The sequence below is a fragment of the Miniopterus schreibersii genome, assembly GCF_964146895.1.
Source record: "Miniopterus schreibersii genome assembly, chromosome: 20".
NCBI classification, from domain to species: domain Eukaryota; kingdom Metazoa; phylum Chordata; class Mammalia; order Chiroptera; family Miniopteridae; genus Miniopterus; species Miniopterus schreibersii.
The window spans coordinates 8,865,438-8,892,907 of record NC_138122.1 but is presented as its reverse complement, the minus strand read 5'-3'; the positions used below and the strand labels follow the sequence as shown (position 1 = coordinate 8,892,907).

General features: G+C 52.4%; 1 protein-coding gene across 2 annotated transcripts in view; it reads right to left on the bottom strand.

Annotated features, from left to right (window-relative positions):
• KCNJ1 (potassium inwardly rectifying channel subfamily J member 1) overlaps positions 1 to 10,405 on the bottom strand; it is a 29,805-nt gene extending 19,400 nt beyond the window's left edge. Inside the window, exon 1 of one of the 2 annotated variants that reach the window (XM_081123252.1) lies at positions 10,163 to 10,405. The gene's annotated coding sequence lies outside the window, so the exon portion shown is untranslated. The remainder of the gene's footprint in view (positions 1 to 10,162) is intronic. The other variant, XM_081123251.1, reaches the window with a different exon arrangement.
• Positions 10,406 to 27,470: the final 17,065 nt, after the last annotated feature.

Sequence of the window (27,470 nt, the reverse complement as noted above, 5' to 3'; positions counted from 1 at the left end):
GCTGAGGAGCCCAGATGCAGAGGCAGCCAAGGGATGAGCTGGCATTTGGGGAATAATTTTAACTCTCAGGTCTGGATTTGAACAGGCAGCTGGCTCTCCCACCAGACCCAAGGCCAACCTCGGAAGCGCCTTCCTGAGCTGCGGAGGAAATGCTGGGAAGGGTGCAGAGTCCTGCCTGGGCAGATGCCAGGCCTCAGAAAGCATTCCCTGGCTCCGCATCCCTGCCCCCGCCCCCCGGCTCTTCAAGAAAGTGCTCCCACCAAAGCCTCTGGCACGGGGAGGACAGCGGGCCCTGGCAGCTTTAAAGGAGATGTAACGAGGAGCATTTTTGGTATAAGTAAAGCCCAGGGAGAGAGAGGTCTTTGTTCATCTGGCTGCCAGGGGAAAATTAACAAGGGGCAGGGGGAGGAAAGGCTGAGGATCAGAGAGAAGAAGATGGCTCATAAACGATGAGATTAGATTAGACCACGAAGATCCGATTGTGCCAGACCAATTGAATTTCCTCGGAGGTGAGCGTGGCCAGCCTTCCAGAGCCAGAGGCAGCTGGAGCCCAGGGCCTGGTGACTGACGCCACAAAATCCCTCCTCTAGAGCTGGTGGCAGGGGTTCAGGTCCTGTGACCTCAGTGCAGGTGTGAGAGGTGCACCCCTACCCCTGGCATCTTAGGTGGAAATCCCTTCTCTAAAAATTGTTTCTTAGCAGCCTCTTTTTCCTTTTTAGCACTTAATACAACTTATTTTACCTTTATTTGGTTGAACTCGGGTCATCCTCAGCTCTGTATGTGCCACAACACCCACTCCTTCAAGGGAAACCCTGATTCAGTCCTGAAATCTCTTCTTTCTCTCCCCCTCCCCGCCCCCACACCCAGCCGTCAGCAAACCTTGCCTGCTGTTTCTACAAATAGATTCAGGACCCATCTGCCCTCTCTGCTCTGTCTCCCCGCTGCCACTTTTGTCCACAACATTGGGATTGTTGCTTTGGCGACAGAAATCACCTGCTTACGGACCCCTGTGCTGTCTCTGTCTCCTCCCTGTGAAACACTGCCCTTCGTGTCGCTCTCCGGCTTAACCTCTCTTCGCTTCCCCCTGGCCCTTGTGACCTTGAGACCCTGTGCCACCCTCCCAGCCCCACCGCATCTCACTGTGTTTCCACCAGCTCTGCTGCCCAAACGTGCCCATCCAGGCGGACTCTGCCCTGGGCACTTGCTGTCCTCCCTGGGGACTGCCCTGCTCCAGGTCTCCCCGTGGCTGGCTCCTTGTCACCTCATCTCGGGGCCTTCAGCATCCATTCTGAGGTGGCACCACCGCCGCAGTCAGCCCTGCCCCTCCACGCAGTTTTAGCTTCTGCCCAGCTCTCGTCCATCCGATGTCACCTTGGCGTTTGTTGACCTGCTTACTCAGGGTTCACTTCTTATCACCTTCTTTCTGCCAGAATATGCGCTGCAGGTAAGCAGCCCTGTTTCTCTCTGTGTCCCCAGTAGAAATTTTACAAATAGTTTTTGATTAAGTGAAACTTCAAGTCCTCCCCTGGCTCCAAGTTTCACAGGTGTTCAGACTTGGTCTGACCTGTCCACCACTTTATAACAAACTCCACCCGTTAGGCCTCAAAAGTCTCTTGAAAGAGAGAGGAAAGAGAGAGGGGGGAGAGGAGGAAGCAATTTTCCTTTCAGTTGCAGCTGAATATGTTTCTTACTTGTTTGCCCAGCTAACAACCAAAAAACTTCCAGCGATGGTGTGGGAACTGCACGTGGTAAGGTCATGGTGCCAACAACACCCATAGGTGCAGGACAGCGTTTATCACCTTTATAAGCATCGTGTGCATTTGTGGGCGTTTTCCTCCCTCTTTTAAAATTAAGCTTAGGTTTTCTGCAGTGTGTAGTGGCACGTATATCTCATATATTTCAAACTCAATGTGGTGTGTGGAAATGTACCTAAGAAACGTATGCGCTTCTGAGCATTTGTCCACATGATCCAAAAACTACCTATTCTCAGCCGTTAATTAGCAAAGGGTTTGAAAGTGCAAAAGCAGCTAAACCGTGTGCCAAAGCTCAGAGAAACCGAAGGACATGTGGTGAAACTCGGAGAGCAAATGGAGTGGGAGACAGAGTGGGGCCCCGGGGCGGGCAGGCTGGCAGAGAGCAGTGGCAAAGAGGAGGCCAGGAAGGACACACCGCTGACCAAGCAGAAGTCCCCAGAGAAAGCCCCGCTCTCTGTGGCAGTTTGCAGAACAGTTGTGAGCCCCGAAACGAGGGACACAGGAGAACGGCAGTTAAATAAGTCAGCTGCGGCCACCTCTTTTTACTGACGGTTGGCTGTTGCTAAACGACACGGGGCTGACACTGCCCGCAGTGACCGTTTGTCAGGTGAGTGAATTGATGAATGAATGGAAAGGGGGGAGGGGGGGTGCCTGTCAATGCCATTTGAAGAGGAAGAGACAAGATAAATAAAAGTAACTGGCAACTAATGAATGTTCCACAACATTTTCTCGAGGGTAGTTTAGTCTGAGGGTAGTTTTTCCTCCAACCCACGGATCAATAATAATGTTTATGAATCTTACTATGTTCCAGGTGCTCTCCATGTGTAAAATCCATGGTTACAACTACCCTGTGACCCAGACAACATCATTGTTATTCTCAGTGCAAAGAAGAGAAAACCAGAGATCAGGGAAGCTGAGTTACTGATCCAAGTTCACAGAGCTGGAAAGTGCGACCGAGCCGACTGTCGTTCCACCTGGTATGATATGTGTTCACCTGAGTCTAAGTATCGGAAGAAACTCATTAAAAACAAATCCCTTCCCAGTGACTTGCGTTGGCACAGATGGAGGGCTGGTGGCGTGCTCATACCAGCCAACATCACCTGTCACAAGCGGTTGGAGGCACTTGGCAGGGTGTGGGATTCTGCTTTACAGGATTGGGGTGGGAGGGTTGGAATTACTGCAGAGGGAAAGGAACAGACACTTTCTGAACGTCTGCCCCCGGTGGGGGCTTTGCAGAAAGTAATTCATTCATTCCTCATAGTGACCCCATGAAGTGCCTGTAATGACCTCTGTTTACGAGGGAGGGAACTGGGGCTTAGAGAGGTTAAATAGCTTAGGTGAGGCACAGCTGGATGGGACCCCAGGTGACACTGGGTCCTTCTACCACAAGTCCCTAAGGATTTGGCCCGTAGATGGGTGAGTTCTGATCTAAGGTAGGGGAGGAAAAGCAGTAAGGCCGAGGGAAAGGACAGCCTAGCCCCACTCCCCCCATTCTGCTTCCCCCTTTCTCTCCTTCCTCGCTGTCTTTCTGTCGATAAATATTTATGGAGAGTCTGTCACATGCTGGGCTCTGTGCTTGGAGCTGGGGCTACAGCATTAACAAGACTGCTATTCAGGGAGGTGGAGAGAGCTAGACAGATAATAAAAAGGAACCAAATAAACAGGGCAATTAGAGATTGTGATAAGGCTAAGAAAGCCGCAGTAACTAGGGTGACCTTGAAAAGTATCAGTAAGTAAAAGGGCATGGGTGCCCATGGAGGGGGGGGTAGCAATGCCAGGACGAGAGAGGACAGGTTCTCACGGCTGGGGACAAGCTCAGACTCTGCCTCCTCTCCGGCCTGTGACGGGCTCTCCACTGACTAGTCCATGGACTGAGCCCCTCACAGCCCCTCCCCTGGTGCAGTGATTCCCTCGCTGGGACATGGGGGTCACTTTGCTGGGGCCTGCCTGGAATTGTTTGAAAAGCAAAAACATGCTATGCACCATGTCTGGGTTACTTCTGTTAACTCTGGGGCAGGGACAGTCCACCATGTGAGGCAAAACCGGCATCATTCTGTCACTGTCCTGCCTTCTCTTCAAGGCCAGTCACCGGCAAGGCCTAGACAAGGCTCAGCATCTGGTCTCTAACCACCAAAGTCAATGCAAGGCATTTACTGCCCCTGCGTTTGGAATTGACCCTGCCTGTGGTCTGGCTGATAGAATCCCTGGGGGCCCCTCACCCACGTGGCTAAGCTGGCAAAGCCAGGAGCTTCCGCACGCGCCCCTCTGGTAGAGGAGCCCTAGCGAGGGGATCACAGAGGACTGCCCCCCAAAGCAGCACTCGCTCAGATAGCACCTGAGGACAGAAGATGGATGCTAGGTGACTGGGGGGGATGGGGTCAGTCGAGATGGCTCCATGTGGAGAAGTGAGCTGGAGCCTCTAGGACAGAACAGGAGACATGCTGCAGTGAGGAAGCTTCGAGCAGCAGGGCAAAGAGGGAGCAGGGCCCAGAGCAAGAGGAGGGGGGTGCCTTGCCTACTGGCTGCCTGGTGTTTACCGGCCCGGGATCTCTGGGCTGGAGGAAGAAAGGAAGCTGTGAGGCTCATTTGTGGGGCCCATACAGGCAACCTGAAGACAGGCTTCAGCAGGGAGTCAGCCAGCAGTGCCTGTCCAGGGTCTGAGCCTAAACTGAGTGTCGTTAGAAACATATCTCTGCTCCCTTTAGCCTTAGAGAGTGTGGGGTCACTGGGAACTCCTCCCTGTGGTGCAGGAACACAAAACCAAGAGTGAGGAGCTCAAAAAAGAAACCTCCAAGAGCCACTGCCATGCCATGCCTGCAGACCTGAGGCCCTAAACTACCTTGGGGGAGATGGACACAGGTTTCTTGTCACTGTAGAGAATGTGGCCAGCAGCTTATTCCATTGTCCTCTGGAGTCAGCCCCTGCCTCTCAACAGCTTATAGACCCAGCTTCCTCCTGATACCCAAACCCAGCCTTGCGATATCTGACTCTATGTCATTCTGTCTTCGGTGGGTATGAGAAATCCAGTCCCTTCTTACGTTAGAAAGCAGTTTTGGCCCACAGCCCTCTGCAACCTTCTCAAATGATGGCCTGTTTCCACTTCACTTCCCTGTCCCTGCAGTCAGACCGTGGGAAGGAGTTGGCCCACTTCTGCCCCGAGCACTGATCTCCCCAGTCAGGTGGCTCCAACCCCCGCCTGGGCTGGGCCATGTCCCCTCCCCTCTCCACGCCCCTTCCCTCAGAGCCACGGGACACCTAAAGAAGCATCTTTGTCTGTGAAAACCCACCATAGGCTGTACAACACCAGCCAAAGGAGCGTGTGTATTAACAGGAAGGGGAATTAAGTCCCAATCCTGTCCACAGTTTCCTCCGCTCCCCCCTTTCCTCGGTGGGCTCCATCAGCCTGGGTCTTGGCAGTGGAGCATCTGTGCTGGCTGGGAAGGAAGCCTTGAGCCTCACACACAGTGGATTTGGACAAAGGATTCGCAGAGCTGGCCCAGGTAAGCCTCCTGAGTTAGATCTCTCAGGGCTCTAGAGTTCTCTCTCAGAACTTCAGATGGAGTCGTTGGGAGAAAAGATGAGCCTTCTCTCCTCAACCACCCATCCCACTGGGGCTGCTGAGAAACAGGCTGGGTCAGAGGGGCCCATCAGGTAGAATGTACCTGTCACTCAGCCTGCCCTCCCAGGGAGATGGAAACTTCCACAGGAGAGGGACTGTGTCTTTACCCTTGAGCACAGCCTGGCCTTCCCCCTGGGTTTTCTGAGTGACCGTGACCGTTCCTGTGACTTGTCTCTGAATCCAGCTCAAGCCCTCTACTCCATGCGTAATTCACCGAGGCCCACCTCCCAACAGCACTGGAATTCCCTGGCCCTCAGTGGCCCCATGTGCCTTCCAGCACAAGACTGGGGCCACGTGTATCCCTCCCAACATCTCACCACTGGGCTTGGGCTCCAAGGGGCCAAGTTGCAGGGAGTCTTTTCCTGTAAGAAGCTAACAATGGTTATTCATAATTTCCCAGTTCTGTCGAACCCTTCAAGGACAAATGGCAGATCTGGATAGAGCCAGAAAGCTCCCAAGAATTTAATCAAGGGCAGCGAAGCATGAGTCTTCCCCTAGGGGCAGTCACCTGAGAGCGCAGGCTGTTCTAACTGCAGAATGGTATTAACCTGTTGCTTTCAATTGTGCTGTGGTGCACATTTAAATCTGCTCCCTGGGGACATGTGGCTTGTGGATACACCCCCATAGACACAATTCCTGAATCCGAGCCCAGGAACACGGGTGTTTGTGCAATTGGAAGAGAGGGAAGGTCAAGGACATTGGGAAACTGAAAAAGAAATGGAGTTTGAGGCTTGTAGTTTCACGGAGCATTCAGAAAGCGTCATCTCTCAGAAGCAGAGGTGGGTGACATGCATCCAACGAGAATGCAAAGTTTACAAGGTTTGATACCTGCAGGACCTGGCATGGGGCACACACACACACAGGCACACACACATAGGCACACACACACGCGCACACGCACTGAGACAGTCTGTTGCACACTGGGAACAGGTTTAGGAAAATAACAGGCTCCTTTGAGTGAGGAAAGACTGATCCAAAGAGACGCTGGGAGAATTCAGGTTTATAATTTTCCTGGGGACTTCGAGGAAGTCACTGTATTCATCTAGGCCTCAGTTTCTCCATGGGACAATGGGTGAGCTGGATGTGATGAGCCCTTAGAATGATTGCTTAAAACTAATTTCCGTGCTCTGTTTTTGAATGTGATGATGTTCGACTGAGTTTTATATTAACAGCTTGAGCCCTTTGCAAGAGTTTCCGAGAAGCAACGGCTTGCGGTGCAGCATCTTTAGATTCCCAATAGCCTGTGCTTTATTTTTGGCTTCTTCCTGCTATCTTAACAGAACCAGGGAGCCCCATGTGTGTGGGCATCACTCCCTGTGTTTGCTCATGGATTCTGACAAGGCAGTGGCCAGGTCTGCAACATTCATCCTCTGAACGTCCTTCATGATAAACCCAGCGAGGATGGCTTAGGGTCAGTCCATCCGAGCAGAGGACGAACTCAAGTGACCCCTTTGACCTTAAGGTTATATTTTGTTTATGGCTGACTTTTCTAGGCGTCTCCTTCATATGTAGCTTCACTCTAACTTTTCCTTCACCCATTTTTTTTTTTCTGGAAGGTGTTTGTATTCTGTTTTGTTTCCCCAGTTTCCACACACTCCCTACCTGTTCAGGAAGATTTATGAAGTTGATTGAGCCAACTACTTTCTGCCATCTAGAGCGGAGCTAATATTATTCATGAATCACGTATATTCCAGGAGACAGTAGACTGGGGACAGTAGCCTTCTCACTTTTGGCTCTACACTAAGCCATCACAGCTCTGTACTTTCTTTTCTCAACCTGTAAAGTCAGAGTGATCTTACTGGCCCCAGAGTGATCTTATTGACCCCTTTCTCAAGCCGACCATCACCTCCACTTCTGAATGTGCCCAACTGACGTGGGGAAAAGAGAGGTGGTAAACAGAAGTCTTCAGAACTAATGACTGTGGTCAACCATCCTCAATTAATTATTGAGCAAACCTTGATTTTTGTGCCAGTAAGTTCATTAGGAGTGACTCGAGCCAGCAACACATGCGGATTCTGGCTACTGTTCTTCTAGAGCCTTAAACACTTACAGCAGCTAAGCTGGAATCACTTCAGTGGCCAGTCTGAAGTAAGCAGGTCAGGAACTAAACCCCAGAGCGCTGATTTTTCCAGATATTCTGAACTGCGTGACCTCACTTAATATTTTAAAGCCCTTTACCATACCTGCCCAGTGGAAGGAGGAGGGATGGGTGGAGAACACTGGAGTCCAACACAGGCAAGGCCGCGGCCCAGCCAGGCCACTTTCTGCCTGTGTGATGTGGCTCAGCTTCCCCAGAGCAGTGCGCCTGATGGGGTACAGAGACGCAGACACCCCAGCCTCACCTAGGACCGAGGCGCCGGGGGAAGACACGCACTCACTGTGCTGAAAACGCTCCTTCTCCCCAGACAGGATGCATCTCCAAGGTGCAGGAGACAAGTGACCATGGGCTTGCTTCTGAAGAGGAGAGAGCTGAAAGACCAGCCCCTGCCCCACCCAGCCCCTGACTCCCTGTACCATCTGGGTGCCGTCAACTTGTCTCACTGTGGCCAAGAGGCCAGGGTGAATATGGGGGTGGGGGTAACATAAAAAATACGCTCTTTTCCATTAAAAGTTTGCTCAGCACTCGGACTTCAGAGAAGTTTCCTGAATGAGGTCAGTACACTCTCAGGTTCCTGTTTCAGAGCCACAGGTGGTCCCAGCAGCCAGTCTGCCACCAGATCCCTGTGTGCTGCCTCTGAGCAATCTCTTAATGGGCTCCCCCAGCAATGGTCTACCTTGTGCTGTGCAGACAAAGCAATCTTTTAAAAACATGACCTCACGTGGTTTCCCACGACCGTCAGGACACTGCCCAGGCTCCTCAGCATTGCACACGAGGTCCTTCATCACCTGGCCTCGCTCCCCCCTCGCCATTCCACCCACCCCAGCCACTCTGGCTTGGTGTTCCTTGTACACGTCGCTCTCTCATGCCTTCGTATTTCAGTAGATGCCATTTGCTTGCTCTGGAATGCCCTTCCTCCTGCCTCCACCAGGCCCCATCCTGCCTTCCCGAGTTTAGAATCATACCTCCATGAGGTCTTCTGTAGGCAAAATAGGATGTCCTATGTGTGCAATGATGAGATCATGGCTACACTGCAGTGTAACTGTACCATTCGTCACAGTAAATAATTTATCCTGCCATGGTTAGAACCCTTTTCCACATACATACCCCCCAAACTGTAAGTGCCAAGAGAACAAGGCTATTCCATAATTGCCCAGGACCTAGCACAGTTCCCTAAACATAGTAGACGCTGCTCTTAAGTTTATTGACAGGAAAACGGCATCAATAATGACATCAATGAGAAGGGCAATAATGAAGGGAAGAAAGACCATAGTCACCATTAGCATCTTAAATAATAAAACCAGGAGGAGTGAAAGTTGGGTCACACTCAGAATCAAACTACTGAGAACTCCGAGGAGTTAGGAAGCCCGCTGCCCATGGAGGCCCCGGGGCAGGAAAAAGGCAAAAGCATCAGAGTCAGAGGGGAAACCTGGGGAAGCCACCGAGCTGTAAAAAGGTCCAGGGTAGATCTGTAACCTAGTGAAGAAAAATGAATTGCTGAGAAATGGAAAGGGTCATGCAGGAGAAATTCCAAGTCTCAGCTCTGCAGAGCAAAGCATGCTGGGCAATTATAGCCTATCAGATATTTTTAAAAATTGGAGAAAACCTAATGCCACCAGCAGCACCACAGCTCCAAAAACTATTCTCTAGTGACCCACTCACTGTGCTTCTTTGCAAGTTCAACCCTGCACCCCCTACCCCCTCAAAAAAGCTCTGCTGCTGGCTGGTCCCTTCCCAGATACCCCTCCCCCACCATTCTTGGGAAAGCCAAGATGACTTAGTGCAGCTACATTTTCACAGAATATGTAGCATAAGACAGCCCAAGCCGGGCTCATGATGGAGGGGCACCCACTGCCAGGCTGGGTGAGCCCTCGTCTGCCTCAGTCTCCTTACCACACACACGCACTATGTGTGCCCATTCTGTATGCCCACGAAAGAGAAAGAGCCCACATTTCCCCCTGAAGCTTGACAACTGCAATGGACAAACTTCCTTTGCGCAACTGTTCACGGAAAATCTACAAGACAGATGTTTGGGGAACGTGGGTCCATGTTCTTGGGCTCATTGGAAGTGGAACAGGAACATTCACACACACAGAGCATTCGTCCCAGCAGAATCCAGGCAGCTGAACAAATGCCGGAAAACCCAAATGCACTCCCTGGGAGTCGCGCAACATCACATAAAAGGAAGGAAAGGCATTTTGGTGAAGGTCAGTGAAATGTCTTACTAACGCCTTCCCCCCCGGGTGAGCCTTAAGCCTGTTCAGTCCTAGACCTCACCAGCCCCTGCACCCTCTGCCTTGCGATGGGAAGGCCTGAGAGAGTTTCCGCTATTGTGCAAGTCTTGCAGCAACGGAAGATGGAAGATGCATGCAGCTAGGGCAGAAACTCTGCACACTTGTCCCACCAAGAAGAGAGGAGCTGGCCCCAGGCATGAGGCGGCCAGAGCCTTCAAAGGCCCTTCAGCTCAGGACTGTGGGATGGCCCCGGGAGGGCAGGATGAAGCTCACAGCTCATAACTCACATGTGACCAGCACATCAATAGCATCAGTGAGTGAGTTTAAACCACACCTTTATCCCCTGGGCAGGGATGGACACTCTGTTTAGATTTGAGGTGGGAAAGAGGGCTCCGTTTCCACCAGAATTAACTCCTATTTTCCTACAAAGGGGCATTGAGGCATTTCTCCTCCTTACCTCATGGATTGCTAGAGTGAATATTGAGACAAGAACTCAATTTCTTAGTCCCCAAGAGAGCAGCTGGATCCTCGATGTGAGCGGGTCCTTGCGCCTTTGATCCAAGAGGTTGGGTGGCCTGGGCGAGGGTGCCCGAGGCCCCGTTGGTTTTTATGAGTCCGCGGGTTGGCTCAGGCCGGCTGCCTACGCATCTGCAGGCAACAGCTCTCAAAGAACACAGTTTACTTTAGAACCGGATCCAACAAGAGTGGGCGTGGCAGCAAAGGGGCCAGATACACCTAGGTGTTGAGCTGCCAGGGCTAATTAAGGAGGATTGTTTATGGAGCCACGGCTTGGAACCAAAGGCCCATTTCCTCAGGCTGACAGTGTCCCAGTCAAATGCGTGAGGTGGGGCACACGTGCACCTAGGCGAGGTGCTCCCAGGTGGGGACACTGGGGGGTCCCTGAGGAGCCCCTCCAAAGTTGCTCCTGCTCAGTGACTCGTTCAGTGGCCATTCAGGCTGACGTGACCATGCCCTGGCCATTCATCTGTCTCCCTGGTTCCAGCACAAGGGGGGGCCTTGGAGCAAAGACTGTAGAGGAAAGCAGAGCGGGAGCCAGGCCCTGCTACACCAACCATGTCACCTGGGGGCGAGTCCCTCGCTTCTCACCCTCCAAGGCCTGCGGTGGGAGTAAGATATTGTATGTAATGCATTTGCGCACACTTGGCATTGGGTAACACCCGTGAAAACCAACATACCCCAAGTATCAGCTTTCTTTCCTCCTTTCCTCCCAATCCCCTGGTGTTCTCTCCCTCTCTCTCTCTCTCCCTCTCTCTCTCTCTCTATTTGCTCTCGTTTACACTGAGGGAGAGGAGGTCTTATCTCACACCCTCCTGCCTCGCTGTCTTTTCAGCATCCTCCCCTGGGATGGTGTTCTCCAAGGACAGTCACTGGCCGCCACCAGAGCAGCAGGAAGCAGCCTCCTTAGTAAGCTGCCATTCTGTTTTCATGGAGCAGCAGGGGCTGAACACGAACAGGCCACACATCCCTCACTGCCTGTCTCCTTCTCCACTGAACACACAAGACACAGGACGGTACCGGGCACCACACTTCCCAGAGCCCGTGCGACTGAAAGAGCAGGAGGGGCTGCAGAGTGGCCCCAGTGATTCTGACAGCCCTGGTCACACAGAACGAACGCATCATGATTTTCACAACTAGGAGAAAATGGAAACAAATGCACAATTGAATTTTTAAATTTTTCAGTATACAAATTTTGTGCTAACTTTGTTAGTTATTCCAAAGCATTTTATTTATTTTTTTGATGTTATTGTGTTTTATTTTTACTTTATTTTTTATTGAATGTATTGGAGTGACATTGGTTAATAAAATTACATAGGTTTCAGGCATAAAATTCTATAAGACATCATCTGTATATTGTATTGTGTGTTCGCCACTCCAAGTCAAGTGTCCTTCCGTCATCATTTATTCCCCCCTTTACCCTCTGCTACCTCCCCCCACCTGCCTTTCCCTCTGGTAGTCACCATGCAGAAAATGTTGTTTTCAAACACTTATAAGTATAATCAGTTGTTATAGTAAAAAAGAATAGCGTAGTTGTAAGTAAACAGCTTACAGTAGCATTTCCCATGTGAAGTTTGATTGTGAGGGAGCTATTCCAGGGAGCAGTGGGACCACAGGGGGGGAAAAAGAAGAGGAGAGATTCAAAGCTTGTGCTAACCATGGCTTTTCCCCTCCACAGAAGGTCTCCTGCGAGCATGCCCCTTCCCACCCTTGTTCCCCTGTCCCCAAGCTCACCCCCGTCTCCAAAAATACCTCTTCCGTGCTCCACTGTGTGGTCTGCTACTACCTTTCCAGATATTCCACCCCACCTCTCAGGACAGCCTCCTAACCCCAGGTTCACCCCTCCCCACCTGTGAGCATCTCCCGAGTCTGCTGTGGGGCCCTGGGAATGCGCCCCATCCAGCAAGTGCAGCGTGCATGGGTGCTGGGTCCCTGGCTGCTGCTCTCAGAAATGGCTCAGCAGGGTGCCGGCACCAAGAGGCCACTGCTGGGGAGGAGGGAGCTCCTGAGAGCCACTCTGGCCGGAGAACTCTGCACGGCCTTGTGGAGCCCTCCGCAAACTCCAGGGAAGGCTGGGATGTGTCAACCGTCCCCCCCCTCCCCTTCCCTCAGGTCAGCCTCCCCGGGGTGGCTCTCCCAGCTCCTGCCCTGCTCCCTCGCACCCCATCTATGCACTGTTAACCCCATCCTGGTGTCTGCTTCTCGGAGGCTCTGGGCTGGCACCTGGGCTGTCCCCACCCGGTGGGAGCTCTCAGGGGCCTTCAGCACGTGAGACCTTGGGGTCACACAGGACAATCTCCAGAGCGGGGACCCAGGAAGGCCGACTCCTGCGTGTCAGTTGTGGGCCTGCCTCTCACTCTCCCGGTTATCCCCAGTGTGAAAATACACACACCTCTCGTAGATAAACATTAATTCCCCTAGACGGACAGCACAAACCTGAAATGAGGAAAATAAAGGTTTTCTAAAGTGCCCCATTCATTTACCAGGCGGGTTCCTCAGGCACAGCAGGACCAAAAGTCCTATTATGCAGATCAGGTGGTTGTGTGACCCCAGCCCCCGCCCTTTGCCCCCACCTTCAAACAGCCCCGGGGACCTGCTGGGAAAGCAAAAGAGGCTGTTGCTAAGCAACAGGGAGGGCCAGGCTGGTGGTTCTCTCTCCCAGATGCAGGATCCTGCTTATAATTCGAAAGTGAAGACTTTCGATCCGGTGGAACCCTGCACCTTCCCCAAACCAGCAGGACTCGTCTTCTCAGTCTCTCCCCTACCCATGGTCTTCATGGAGCAATTCTGCTCCTGCTGCCCGCCGGCCGCTCCCCCACCTCTGCTCTGTGCTCTCCAGCGTCCCTGGCCTTGTGCTAATGCTGCTGGGGTCCCTTGGCATTTACTCGGGAAAGGGAAAGCGCTGGGAACCTCCGCCCCTGTCTTGAGCTGCAGGACCAGGTCCCTGGAGTGGTTTTCTTCAAAGAAATCTGGAAGCTTTCAAAGACATTCTTCTATCATGACTAATTTCCCAACAGGAGCAATCTGGATAAACAGGAGCCTTTAGAGGTGCCTGTCTGACTCAGAGGACAGGGAATTCCATTCACACAGGGACAAGCTCTGGGGGCCAGCACCCTGAGCAGGCGCAGGAGCATGGGGCAGGGAACGCAGGCAGGACTCAGCAAAGAGGGCCCGAGGCTTGGGTCCCAGGAGCGGGTGCAGGATGGACGGCCAGGGCGAGAGCGGCCAGTCACAGCAGTGCTGCTAGGACATGTTCTCCTGGTCTGGACAAAATATAGGGAACCACACGAGGTGAGCGCCCTGTGTGTGCTGAGTGCTTGGCACAGGGCATCTCGGTTCATCCTAACAACTTTAGGGGTTGGAGTTATTTTAATCAATGTACCGATACAGAGGTAAAAACACTCATCTCTGGGCACACTAATGGGGTCAAATTCAGATCCACCTGTGACCCCAGGTTCCGCCCACCCATTACCTCGTTGATAGGACTATCTGGGAGGTGGACACCATCTCCCAGGTGAGGGAACACAGGTCTGGTCACTGGCCAGCCTCTGCTCTGGTTACAAAGCCGCTCTAACTGCATCTCCCTGATACAGTACAGATCTTTGCAAAGCGCTGCACTCATCTTTTCAGGAATCCGGAGGCTGCAGACTTGGCCCGTTCCTCTTCCTGCCAGGTTTTCTAGAAAGAGACCCTGCCCTTCAGCAGTGTCCAGAGGCCTTCTGGATGCTCAGAAATGCTTGAGAGACTAAATAGATTTTAGTAGGTTCCCTGTAGCAAATGCTGGATCAAAACTAAGCAGCAGCAGTGCTTTTCCACATCCAGCCTTTGAGATAAACAGAACCTGCTGCAGGTTGTTTCCCTCCGGCAGACTCTGTAATGACCAGGACTAGATTCGATGTGTCTCCCAGAGAACCAACCCCCGCCCCCCCCAGTCCTGTGGACTTTTAACCCCGGGGTTCTCAGACCTCTGCTGTCAGTGGGAAAGTGACCAGTCTCTTTCCTTAAGAAGAGACTGGTCAGTTCTCCTGGTTCCATTTCCTCGGTAGAGGGCCTGCCCTCAGATAGGTTCCACCCACAAAAAGCAGGAGTGAGACACGGGGTGAGGTCCGTAGGTAAAGATGATAACTGTCTATTTTCAGCTCTGCAGGTCACAGGCACTTGCTATTCTGTTTTTTTCTGTGTTTCTGTGAAGGAGGCAGGCAGAGGTGTATTTCTAACCCTCATTTTAGAGATGAGGAAATAGAGACTTGGCAGATCTATTCCTGCAGGGCCTTGAACGCCCTTCCAAAAGGGACCTTGGTGCTGGGGTTAGACCTGGGCTGAGACTGAGCTCAGTTACTGTGTGAACTTGGCTGTACCAGTGTGTCTAACCCCTAAATACCAAGCCAGAAATCCGAAGAGCATTGCACCCCCTCCTCCCCGGGGAGCTGCCTCCTTGGAGTGGAAAGAGAGATTCACAAAACCCTTGCATTGAAAGGGGATTCAGAAGGCACCTCTGGCTTGCCCACCTTTCCTGTGCTTTCCCCCTCAATGACATCCACCCAACACTCCAGACTGCCTACAGTCTTCTTAAAAACCTGGCCCTTAGAGCCCAGCTCTCTAGCGGTGGAGTCCAACCAGCCAACATGGAACAGGACCATCACCTCCTTCATTCTAGACATAATGCTCTTATTAATGCCCCCCTTAGTACTCATAGGGAGCTAGAGGTGACTTTTGTCGCTTTGTTTACAAATGTTAAACAGTACACATGTCTCCCAGCCTGCACATGAAGGACTTGTTTCCAGCTGACCTGCACAGGGCCACACAGATGATACGTAGAGGGCCCAGAACTCAGACCCAGGACTCTGACTCCACTTTGCTATGCAGGTGTAAACAATTAAGCAAATCTCAAAGACAAAATACTCCTCCAATATCCTTCCTGGTCTCTGAGCACCCAGGCCTGGGGCAGGGAACTTGGTAAACCTCAGGGAGGACCCCAGATCTCCTCTCCACAGCACCTGGGGGTGAGTGCCCTGGGCATGACCGTGAGACTACAGACGGAGTGAAATAGAGCCCTCTCTTCCCGTTTTGAAATTTCTTCTGCATTTCTCTTCTCTTTGAAATGTTTGCTTTATAAAACCTGAGAACTCCTGCAAAGAAAGCAAACACGGGCAACTTACTGTAAGTTTAAAAAATATAATTATATCAAAATAACTCTTTGGAAAGGGTAAAATATATATATAGGTCACCTTAGCACTTCGACTGAGAGGCTGTCTGGTGGACTGAAGTGAGGAGCACACACAGGCAGGAAGACAGCCCAGATCCTGGGGCGCCCGCACCCCAGAAACCCTGCGCTGCCCTCTGAAGTCGCCACCTCGCCGCCTCCCTGACCTCTGTCCCCGCCAGCAGCAGGAGGAAGACTGAGGGCTGCCCCCAGGAGGCTGTCTGCCTGGGCTGCCCCCAGGAACCACCCGAGCGGCATTCAAGCCTTTCTCCCCTAACACTTGCTGTCCTGGTTGGCACGTTTCGTGCCCATTACCCATGAGCGCGGCTTTCTCCCTCACTGACTCGAAGCTTCCAGGAGGTAGGTTTCCTCCAGGCTTCGTTGCTCCCTCCTGAATTCCTCGAGCTCTAAAGCTGCAGAGCTTGACACCCTGTGCCATGAGTGAATGACGACTGAGCTGAGTCCCTCTCTCCTCTGCCCTGCACAGCCTGCTCACGCAGGGAGCCTGCTCCCCTGCAAAGCGCTTTTCATCCAGGGGGTTTCTGCTTGCTGGAGGGCTCCCAGACAGCCTTGCCTGGACCAACACGCACAACCACGGGGCCTGGGCCAAGGACAGCCCTGAGTGGCCGCCCCCGGGGTGCTCAGAATCACACCTCCACTCTGAAGACCAGCGGTGGCCACCTGGTCACAGAGTCCAGATGCCGTTCTTCTCTGGGGCAACAAGGGGCCCTTGGAGGAGCCCTCGCGCTCCTCTGGCCATGTCTAGACTTGATCATGCCCAGAGTTGCCAGATCCCCACAGAGCGCAGTTCAAGGCAGGACAGCTGAGCAGAGAGGAGGGGACGGTCAGTGGCCCTGTCTTCATACTCCTCTGTTGGGGAGCTGGTCTGAGGTGGGGACATGGCAGAGCGAAGGCTCAGAGTGTCACACTGGGGGCATTTGGAGAACCAGAGGGCAGGGCCCAGGGGCCTCCAGTTCCACATCGAGCGACACTGGCCAGTGGTTTTCCAGGGTCGCTCATGTCAGTGTCTTGTACACTTTGTTCTAGACTCTGGGTGGCTCACACGCGTCCCCACAGCATCAGAAGTCAGGACAAATATGCTCCCACGGTCCCAGCTGGTCACTCTCTGTGCTCATTGAACACTCAGGGGACGAGGGGGGAGGTGGCAGGTGGCAGGTAGAAAATTCCCTTCGCACAGGAACTTGGCAGAGACTTTGGCCCAGGCTCACATGTTTATAAGGGTCAACCTTGACTCGGGCACGCAAACCCAGCTCTGGAAATCGCCAGCTTCCGCAATGACACAGTGCCATGCCCTGCACAGTCCAGTGGCCTTGAAGTTGACACCTTTTCAGCCACATTGGCTGTATTTTCCCTCTGTGGTGACCAGCCTGCATCTCACCACATTGCTCATAGTTCCACCCAGACCTAATGCTGTGAGAGTCTTCAGGGCCCGTAGTCCCCAGAGGACGAACCACGAACCCCGGGCCCTCCCATAACATCTAAAACTTGGGTTCCAAAGAGCAGGTCTCACTGGCCTCCCAGCCAACACCCCTCCTATCTCTTGGGCCCTGCTCTGACTTCGGGTGGTAGGTAGTGAGGATTTCATTTGGGGGAGAAAAACTGCTTTAGAATAAGTGCCCCAAACTTCAAGGTGACAGCCTCAGGGAGCTCGAGTAGTAGGAAAAACACTGAACTTGGAATCAAAAAGTCTGGGTTTGGGGACGCCTTTGCCACCTCCTAGTAGGGGGCTGCTGGGGTAGTTACACAGCATCTCCAGGCCTCAGCTTCCTCATCTGAGAAAAGACAAATCAGACTCGCCTTACACGATACTGTGTGAAAGAACCTGGTTGCTAAGAGCTATACCAACACCACCATGATGGTGATGATGGTGATGGTGATGATGGTGATGATGGTGATTACTATGTGTAATACTAAGGTGAGATATGACCAGCAGAGGCCATGCCATGCTCTCCTCAACTGCGACATGGGGGCAGAGACAGTTGTCTCGGGTGGTCCCGGGGACCGCAGGGGATGTGGGCACGGAGGTGTTGGACGGCAGTGTTGGGTGGCTGGGGTGCTCTCTGGAGCCTGGAGAGCACAGGCCTGAGCTAGGTTTGGGTTCCATGGTGCAGGGCTGTGCCCACCTCAGACAAGAGAACCCCAACAGCAACTGCTCCTCCTGAAAAGGGCCTTGGCATTGCCTGTAAAACAACCACCACAGCAGCCTCCCTTCATCTGCCTCACCTTTGTAAGCACTTTTGTGAACATTTTCTTATCAGCGAGAGTAGCTGCAGAGACGGGTGAGGGATGGCCTGGCCTGTTACCCCAGCTGCCTTGTGATCAAAACAGAAGTGACCCAGGCATGGGCTATTTCTCTCCCCAACCCCACCTGTGCAAGCCTCCCTCCCCTCCTGACCTCGCCCCTCCGCCCCGGCTCACCAAGCAGAAGCCGTGGGTGCCCATCCCTGTGCCCACTCCAGTCCTGGCCCACAGACCCTCAGCAGGAGAAAACACCAGCCGGCCACTGTCCCTAGGGGCTTTGGGGCTTGATTTCATCTTTTGCAGGAGGAGACTGGGGCAAGTGACTGCCTGGATCCCTGGAGATAAGGGGAAGCTTATTCTCAGGGACAACTGCCTGGTATTTTCTAATGTTACTACCATCGGAGGCACATGGGCTTTTCCTGTAGCCCTCTAGAGCTCCACAGACCTCAGGTCATTCAATCCTCCAGCAGGTGTGCCCAGTGTCACTCAGAATCCACCCCCCCCCCCCCGCCCTGGGGAAATCTCACATTGCAAGAGTGTCAGGGGAAGGACTGAGTGGCTGTGGGCAAGGAGAGGGGGTGCAGGGAGGAGAGAGTCTGAACCCCAACCCCTCTGGACAAAGCCCAACCCTTTGGTTCTTCAAAGACTGAACTGATGATATACTTGGGGGGGAAAATGGCCCTGGGCGTGCTGTGAATCAGGCACTTCCTAAGGAAAGCAAGCCTCACTCAACAGACTTCAATACTTCAGCCCGCTGAACATGACCTGCCCCCTTGTTCAATAGCCAAGACCAACAGCCACCCAGTCAATCTACAATGAATGCCCTTTGCTAGACTCCAGGTTCACCTCGCCATGTTCTAGCCATGACATGGCTTCCCGCCCACCTCTCTCCCTGTGGGGAGACACGTGTTGACCATGTAGCATGGGAACCCTAGTTCCCAGCATAGCCGTAGTGCTCCTTGTAAATGAATGAGTTAGCAGGCTCGTCTAGATCTTAGGCAGCTGGGATCTGATGCGCGCTCTTGGGAGTTAGTTGTGCTTAAAATCACGTGACCGGCCCTGGCCGGTGTGGCTCAGTGGTTAGAGTGTCAGCCTGGGGACCAAAATGCTGCCGGTTCAATTCCCTTCAAGGGCTTGTACCTATGTTTCGGGTTCGTTCCTTGGCCCTGGTCAGGGCAAGTGCAGGAGGCAACCAATCAATGTGTCTCTCTCGCATCAGTGTTTCTCTCTCTCTCCCCCCCTTTCACTCTTTCTAAAAAAAAAAAAAAAAAAAAAAAGGAAAAAATATCCTTGGGTGAAGATTAACAACAACAAAAATATCATGTGACTGAATTTGCAAAGGGGACCTTGGCAAATGTTCCAGGCTGCGTCACCTTCTGGGGTCTCTTGAAAGACAACTGATTTGACCTCAGTGGAGACACACTCGCATCGCCACTAGCTGTGTGCCCTTTCTATATAAGCTTGTGTAACTATTCGTTTAACTGCTACCACAAGGGCAGGCGTCCTTGCAGGCCAGGATCACAGTTTTATTCATCACTGCACGTCTAGAACCTGGCACGCGGCCCCCTGCATAGCAAGGGGTCAACAATGTCTGCAGATGGGTGATTAAAAATGAATGGCTTGAGTATAAAGCAGGTAAATTAAAGGAAAGCTTCTACCTTTGCTCTCATCTGAGACCCCAGTAAAATAACCATTTTTTAAAAAGCATTAACCCTCAAGGGTAAGGATAACTGGACAGGAGACAATAACAACCTTTTTGAAAATCAGAAAGCAGATGCATTCTACGCTTATACAGGGGAAAAAAAAAAATCACACCCGGGAACCGGCACAGCTTACACCTCAGAATCCCAACGTGTTGGCCATCTGTAGCACCATCTCCCTCTGCGAGCAGGGGCTGAACGACAGCTGAGAGAAGGCGGATCAGGTGAGCTTGTTCAGGAAAAGCAGTGGTTAGACTTCCTGACCCAGCCCAGGCAAGAAACTTCTCCTGGACCTTCATAGCACAGGACAGGAGATTTGCTCTCTGGTAGGGATAAAGCAAAGGGCCTCTGGATGAAGGGACACACAGCACCACTAAGGACTAGCTCATCCTTTTAGTCCCCCCAACTGAGGACTAAGGGAACATACCCATAGCAGATGTCGAGGCCCCCAATTCTCTCCTGCAACTTGATTCCAGAGGTGGGCAGTCAGGACCTCGCCCTCCAAGCAGAAGGTTGAGAGAGTTGTTCCTGAGAAACCTGACTACCTCCCTAAAAGGAGAGACTCCTATCCGGGGTTCCTGCAATGAAATGGCCCAGAGTCTCCCCCAGGGGGCCTGACAGTTGTCAAGCCCATCTTCTGGCCCAGAGCATGCTCTTCACAGGCTACCAGATATCTGAGCAACTGAAACAAACACATGAATAAGTGTCTCGGAGGAAATAGATGGTGCAGGGAGAAGAAATCTTCAAATAGAAAAGATGCTTCCAAAAATAATAATAAACGAACTTTAAGGAAATAAAAATAGGGGTCCTCGGAAATTAAAACATACAGCAAAACCAAAAATCTCAATGGAAGAAATGAAAGGAAAAGTTGAGGAACTCTTCCAGAACATAGAGCAAAAACAAAAAGAGATGAAATTGGGAGGGAAAAGGTAAGGAAATGAGAGGTTTCTGAGTGACAGGAATTCCAGAACGAGCACATGGAGAAAAAAAGAGGAAGGAAATCATCAAAGAAAAATAGCGAGAAAATATCCCAGAATAAAAGGCAATGATGGGAAAGTCTACCCAAGGCCCGGCACTGTGGGCATATGAACGTAGTCTGCACCAAACCAAATCACGGTGACATTCCAGAGCACTGCAGGCAAACAGGAGATCCGGCTCATTTTCAGAAAGGAAAAAGAAGACATATGAAAAGATGAAGCATGAGCCTGGCTTTGGACATCTTTAACATGTCTAAAAGGTGGAAGAAAAATGACTACGTCTTTTAACATTCTGAAGGAAAATGTCCTGTTTAGAATTCTATACCCGGCCAAACTGTCAATCGAGTAGATCAGAGATATTTTCAGATGTGCAAAGTCTCAAAAAAAATTTACCTGGTATGCTCTCTTTCCCAAGAAACAACTGTAGAATGTGTTCCTGCAAAGGGAGAGAGTAAACCAAGAATGAAACACACAGGAGCCACATGAAACAGGACACAGCGCAGTAGAGAGGTGAAGGGAAAGAGTGGCTAGGAGGCCTGCTGTGCACCGGCAGGGAGGGCCACCTCTCCAGACCAAGGGGAGCTGAAGGCTCCGGGGCAATTACTCTAAGACATGAAGTGAGTGGGACACCTGATGTACCTGGACATCGTGAGAGGAGACTGAAATCATCAGAAATTTTCATTCAGATTGGTGATGAGAGCAAAGGAAACTGAGAAAAGAAAACCACAAAAATGAGCGGCTCCAAGGAAAACAAAAAGCCGTGCAGAACAGAAAAAGTAGTCTGGTTTACCGTACGGATCAGCAATGAGTAGAATTTCGTAGACAAAATAATGTTAGGCCTGAATATTTATCCAACCAAAGTGATGATATGACTCCTTTGGGAGAGCGGGAAATAGTGAGGGTATGAATGTGGGGGAGGAAGGAGAGCTATGTTCCCATCTTCAGTAGTAGTCTCTAAAACGGAAGCATCTAGAAGTATTACCACAAGAGTGGCTTTTAGGGATAGTGGTAAAACCAAGGGAAGAAACAGCCCAAAGAGCTGAAAGTGGTAGCCCTGGAGACTGGGACAGGGGGAATGAGGAGACCTGACTGTTTTCCAATGCGATGCTTTGAATATATGCATAAATTACTTTAATAAAACAAAACTAGAGATAAAAATGAACAAATGAGTAAATACACAGGTGGGCACAAGCAGGCTTACAGTTTTGAGTACATGAAGCAGAGTTTATTCCTGTATTATTATTTATTAATTACTGTTATTTATTTGTATTACAACTGTAAACCTACTTTTGCCCACCCCTGTGATGCAATCCACCGAATGAGAAATCTCAACCACTAGGTGGTGCTATTGGCCACTGGTGGAAACAGTGCCAGGGAAGGACCAGTGCTTGCTGGTCAGTATTTCTAAGGAGTTTTCTGCAAAACATAATAAAGTGAGATTTTTATCAATAAAGTCAGGAAGGAATAAAGTTGTTTACTTTTTAAATTTCAATATCCCTTTTCACGGAAGGGGAAGAAAAAATCATTTCCCCCTAGTGGTGTAATAATTGAAAGCTCAACTCCCGGAGACAAAACACAGTCGTCTAGCGGTTGAGTGCCCCGCCTTCTAGAAGCTCAGGTGTTGATCCAATAAAATCAGCTGTGCAGCCAGTTGTGCTAAATGCCCCTCAGGGACCTGGGCCTGAGCCCTGAATCGAGGAAACTCGGGAATGGGAAGCTTGTTTTAGGAAAGCCGACGACGCTGTTGGTGGTGCTGATGTCAGAAATCAATGAAATTAAGTGAAAAGTGGTTTGGGGGCCCTCACGTGAAGGGTGGGGTGCTTCCCCACGTGGGAAGCAGAGGCGGGCGCGTTTAGCTCATCCCACCATCGCTAGCGCCTCCGACAGCCCGAGCAGTTTGGTTTTTCTCCTTAGCTCTGCTGCCTTGATTTTCCTGATCTGCGGTCAGCAGGAACTGCGGGCCCTCATTGCCTGTCCTCTGCGATGCTGAGCGCAAGTCTCATTAGATAAGTCCCACTAAATACACATTTATTCATGAATGAGCCTCTACACTTTTATCTTTTCAACCTGGTGCCACCACACTGGCCGGGCCATCCGCCGGCCACTCCAGTCACAACTCTATGTCTCATCTGGACCCTCCTCCCGCCTTGCCCCCCCCACCATGTGGACGTGGCCCAACTCTGGCGTCTCCTCTCCTCTCTGCCTCCCTCCAGATATTTAAACCAGCCTGTCTCAGGCTCCTCCTCTCAATAGATGACATTCCAGAATCTACACTCTCCCCCCTCAGCTCCAGACACCCATTCCTGCACCGACCCCCTCAGCTCCAGACACCCATTCCTGCACCGACCCCCTCAGCTCCAGACACCCATTCCTGCACCGCCCCCCCTCAGCTCCAGACACCCATTCCTGCACCGCTCCCCCCTCAGCTCCAGACACCCATTCCTGTACCGCTCCCCCCTCAGCTCCAGACACCCATTCCTGCACCGCTCCCCCCTCAGCTCCAGACACCCATTCCCTCCTCTTCTCAGACAATTCCTTTTAGGGGTGCATTATGTCTAAAATCAAATTCTGCATCTCTCCTTCCAAGCTACCTGCTCTTGTGATTTTCTTCTTTCTGCCATCAGGCACACATGCAGCCTGTGAGCATTTACGGAGTAAAAGGCATGATGCCAGACACTGGGAATTCAAGCGTTTTTAAAAACAGGGTCCCCCCCTCCAGGAACTTGTAGGCTGCAGGTGGAGGAGAGAGGCAGGTAATGGAACCCCCAGTTCCCAGTGGAAGGGGCAGTGCGGACACTCAGCGTCCCTGGGGACTCCTGGGAGCTCAGCGCAGCTCAGCAACAAGCCAGCCGTTCTCCCCCTGGCCCCATGGGGTCTTTCTCGGCTGTGTCTTCCACATCGTGCTCTCTCTCAAACCCCCATGTGCGTGAGAACCACTTGGGGACCTGGTTAACGTGGAGCTTCTCTTCGATCAGGATTAGAGTGGGGCCTGAGAGTCTTTATTTCTTACCAGAACCCAGGGGCCGGCGCTGATGCTGCTGGACTGTGGCCACACTGTGAGTCGTGAGGTTCTGAAATTCACTATTAGGAACTGTGACAATGAGAAGGTTCATTACTTGTGTGAGCCTCGGATTCCTCATCTGAGAAGTCTTGATAGCACTACCCCCTCGCCAGGTTGCTGGGGAGATGAAAAGCTTTTACTTATGAAGCACTTAGCAGAGCTCAGCATGTTGCAGGCACTCAGCTAATCAGAGCCACTTACCATCACTTCCCTACACTTTACCTGCCCTTGCTCCCAGCAGTGTCCCCCTCACCTCCCCAGGCCTTTTCTCACACACCAGCCCCCTCATGTTCAAATCCTACCCTTACTTCCCAGCTCACTCTAGATGCCCATTCTCTCTATAGCCAGATGCCAGCCCCCAGCTCCTACTCGCCAGGCTTTGTTGCATTATTACCTGATCTACACCATCAGGCCATCCAATTACCACCTACAAATTAAAATCCCAAGTTGTGACTTTGTCGGTTGACTTTTCTTGCACCTAGACTGACCCCCCCCCCCCAATTAGGGTGCAAGGCATTTCAGATCAAAGCCCACTGTTATACTTTTTAGCTTTTCTCACAGAGCCCATCAAAGCATCTCACATACAGCAGGTCTTCGTGAATCAATTAAAAGTTTGTGGATGTAAAAATACTTATATGTGGCCAATACTCACTGACTGTGTGTGTGTGTGTGTGTGTGTGTGTGGTTTTAGCATAAAGAAATCATGAGAAACACAAAATTCAAGTAATTTACTGACTTTCTCTCGAGAGAAGAGGAGGTGACCCAGGGCAGAGTCAGCGGGGTTTGGTGATGTCCTGCTGTGTTTTATAAGCTGAGTGATAGCTTCACGATTATTTCTTATACTGTTCCCACACCTTTTTGTATCCTTAAATGTTGCAAATTAATATTTATTAATTGACTCATATCTGCTGTTTGTACCTGGACCTATCAACATACACAACTAATGGATGAGGAATTCTCCCGACGGGCAAGAAAATACTTAAAACATTTGTCTTAGAAGACTTTTTGTTAGGACTTCGGAGTATCATTCAAAGAACTCTTTTAATTAATCTTTCATCTGGCTGAAGATACTTATGAGACGTTACGAGCCTCATGAATGCAAATGGAATTTCTATAAATCATCTCTTGCTCGATGAAGGAACGTAAGAGAAGCAGACAGTGGTGGACAGAGGCAGGGCTCTTCACTCTAACTGACACGAGACCCCCCCAAATTCTCCTTTGCTTTCCCGGCATTGCCTCATCAATTCTCAGACAATCAGAATAGCATCTTCCAAGCCCGGAGTAGTTCTTCAGTGTGTCCCCTATCCTCAAATGTCACCTGTGTTCTTTGGGAAACTTGAGCATGGAAAAGTCTGTCTCATCTAAATTTGCATAAACCAGTCAGGACTGGAATCCCCATATTTCTCATTTTTCAGGTCTAGGCCAAGAACTGGACCCAGGCATTCTGTCTCCCGGTCCAAGGTCCCATCACTGTGAGAATATTTACAAAATGACATTTATACACCACCCTACCTTTTGCTTCAAAGTTAGCCCCCCATCAGGGCAGAAGAAATGCATGGCCTTTATGCTGAATCCCAGGTCACTGTCACCCCAGAAGAGAGCACCTCACAGGCTCAGAAATGTGTGTCGTGTGTGTGTCACCAGCCACCACGTCTCCCAAGAACCAGGAAACGAAGAACCTAAGAACCTTCTTCTCGGTGTTAAACCCTCAGATCAACATGTAATGGGCGAGCAGGAAGACAGGCTCAATCCCCTAGGGGACTAATAGGCTTCCTGGGTAGTCAGGGCCAGTGCGGTCACACTGAATTATCACACCCTCTACAGAAAGAGGGGAGGGCACCTAGGAGGCAAACCCTGACAGGGCCCCACTGCCACTGACCCTGGGGAGGGTGCACATTGGAGTCGGCATAAGTAGTATCCAAAACCATTGAGAATTTTTATGAGTTTATTTGAGCCAAACTGACAATTGTAGAGAAGCAAAATCTCAAGGGAGTGAAAAAATGCTCTGGAGAATGGCAGTTTTACAGCTTATTTTATGCTTTAGAATCAAAGGAGGAGACATGAGGAGGGTTACAGGGAGACCACTGGTGATAGGCTGAGGAGGGGGCAGGAGCCAGCAAAGCAGGAACACCTCCGGGACCGGGTAAAGAGTAAAACAGAGGGACACACACTTCTTTTACCCTAGTAGGTGCAGGATAGTTAATGAGTAACGTTTACAGCAGGCAGAGATGGCACGCGGGGAACAAGACAGCAGTGAGGGGCTCTGTGGTCTCTGCCCTGGTGCCAGCTGCTGTGCCGAGGGGTCTGGAAAAGGAGATTTCTCTGACATTTCAAAGGTCTGTTATTTTAGGTGCACAGGACAATAGACAGGCTCATTTCAGGTAAAGATGATCCTTGTCAGGGAAGCTACAGGCCTGGGACGTGACTGCCTGCCATGACCCGCTTTTAGTCAGGGATTTTTATGTTCAGCCCGTCCTGCGTGGTTACCCTCGGTCTCTGAGTTTGTAGGGCCGCCGGGCAGCCTCCCCTGAGCTTGCCGGGTTTTAGTATGCGGCCCCTTTGCCTCCACGCTGGTCTGCAGGGGCACGAAGAGGAGCCCCAAAGTTGCCACCGCGAGGCTTGCCTCCGTGAAGCCCTCCCGTTGCTGTGCTTACAGGAGAGGACAGGCTTGATGCGCCCCAGTCCCAGCGACAAGCATCTGTCCCCTTGTAATTTAATAAACCTTTCTCTTGCTGTTGACAGTGTTCACGCGATGAATATTCATTGAAACCTGTGCTAGGTGCTGGGACACAGCAGGGAGCCAGACAGTCAGAGTTCCTGCCTGGCGCAGCCTACAGCTGGGTGGACACTGGTCCCACAGGCTTGATCAGCTGTGCCCCCCCCCTTCTCCAGGGGAAACACAATCAGGGCTGATGGCAGGAGTGTTGAACCAGAAGGTTGGGCAACAGACAAAGAGGGGCCCTAGGGAACACCGCCAGCTAGGAAGGGCCCCCTGAATGGTCCAGTCCCTAGAGAAGCCTGTCCGCCCCCACAGACAGCAGCCCCCCTTTGCAGGGCTGTGACGACTGCAGCAGCCCTTCCTACAAGTCCCTGGAAGTAGTGAGTAGATGCAGGCCACCGTCTTTCCGGGGGGCGGCAGGAGCCCAGGGGGAGGGCGGTGGCGCCACCCGGCCCGCAGCTCGGCCCGCAGCTCGGCGGTGCCCGCAGCTCGGCGGCGCCTCGGCCGCGCAGGGACGGGGCGAGCGCAGGGGGCACTTCCCGCCGCTGCCACCCAGCCAGCGGCCACCTGTCGCTGGAGAGACGGCCCGGGGTTGAGCAGAGTCCGCCCTGGGAGCCGCAGACCCCTTTCCTGCCTCTGGACCGGCTCCACCTCCAGCCGGCGGGTCGGGGCGCCCCAGACCCTCCCTCCACCCACGGGAGCGAGGGCTCCCCCAGCGCCCCAGCCCCCCCGAGGCCGGCCCCCCAGCTGCTCTGCTCCGGCTAAAGAAACGCCACGAAATGCCGCCAGCCTTTGCCCCGCGCCCGCGGAGGCACCGAGCGGCCCCGCGCGCTCCCAGCTTCCTTCCCTCCTAGTTCCTGCCGTCTCGCGGGCGGCGCCGCGCCCCTCGCCACGCGCGCCCACCCCGCAACCGGGGGCGCTCACGCTCACGCCCGCGCTCCCACCTGCACACGCGGGCGCTCGCACCCGCCCCGCCCCGCGCGCAGGGACCCCCGCGCCGCGCCCGCCGCGCCCGCCGCCCCCGAGGCCCGCGCAGCGCCGCCGCCTCCGGGCGCGGGGGGCGGTGCCAGCCCGGGAGCGCGGGTCCGCCCGCCCTGCCCCCGGGCTCTCCCTCCACCTCTCCCCATCCCGGGCGCTCGGAACCGAGGGTGTCCCCTGATCACGTGGGAACCCCGCCCCCACCCCCCACCCCCAACCCCGCGGCCCTCGCCTGTGGCCCTTTAAATCGGTTATTACGCATTATTACTAGGAGATCCGAGCGTACCGGGGCAGGAGGGGAGGGGAACGCGGGGGGGGGGAGAGGAGAGGGGGGAGGGGGCACTGGGGA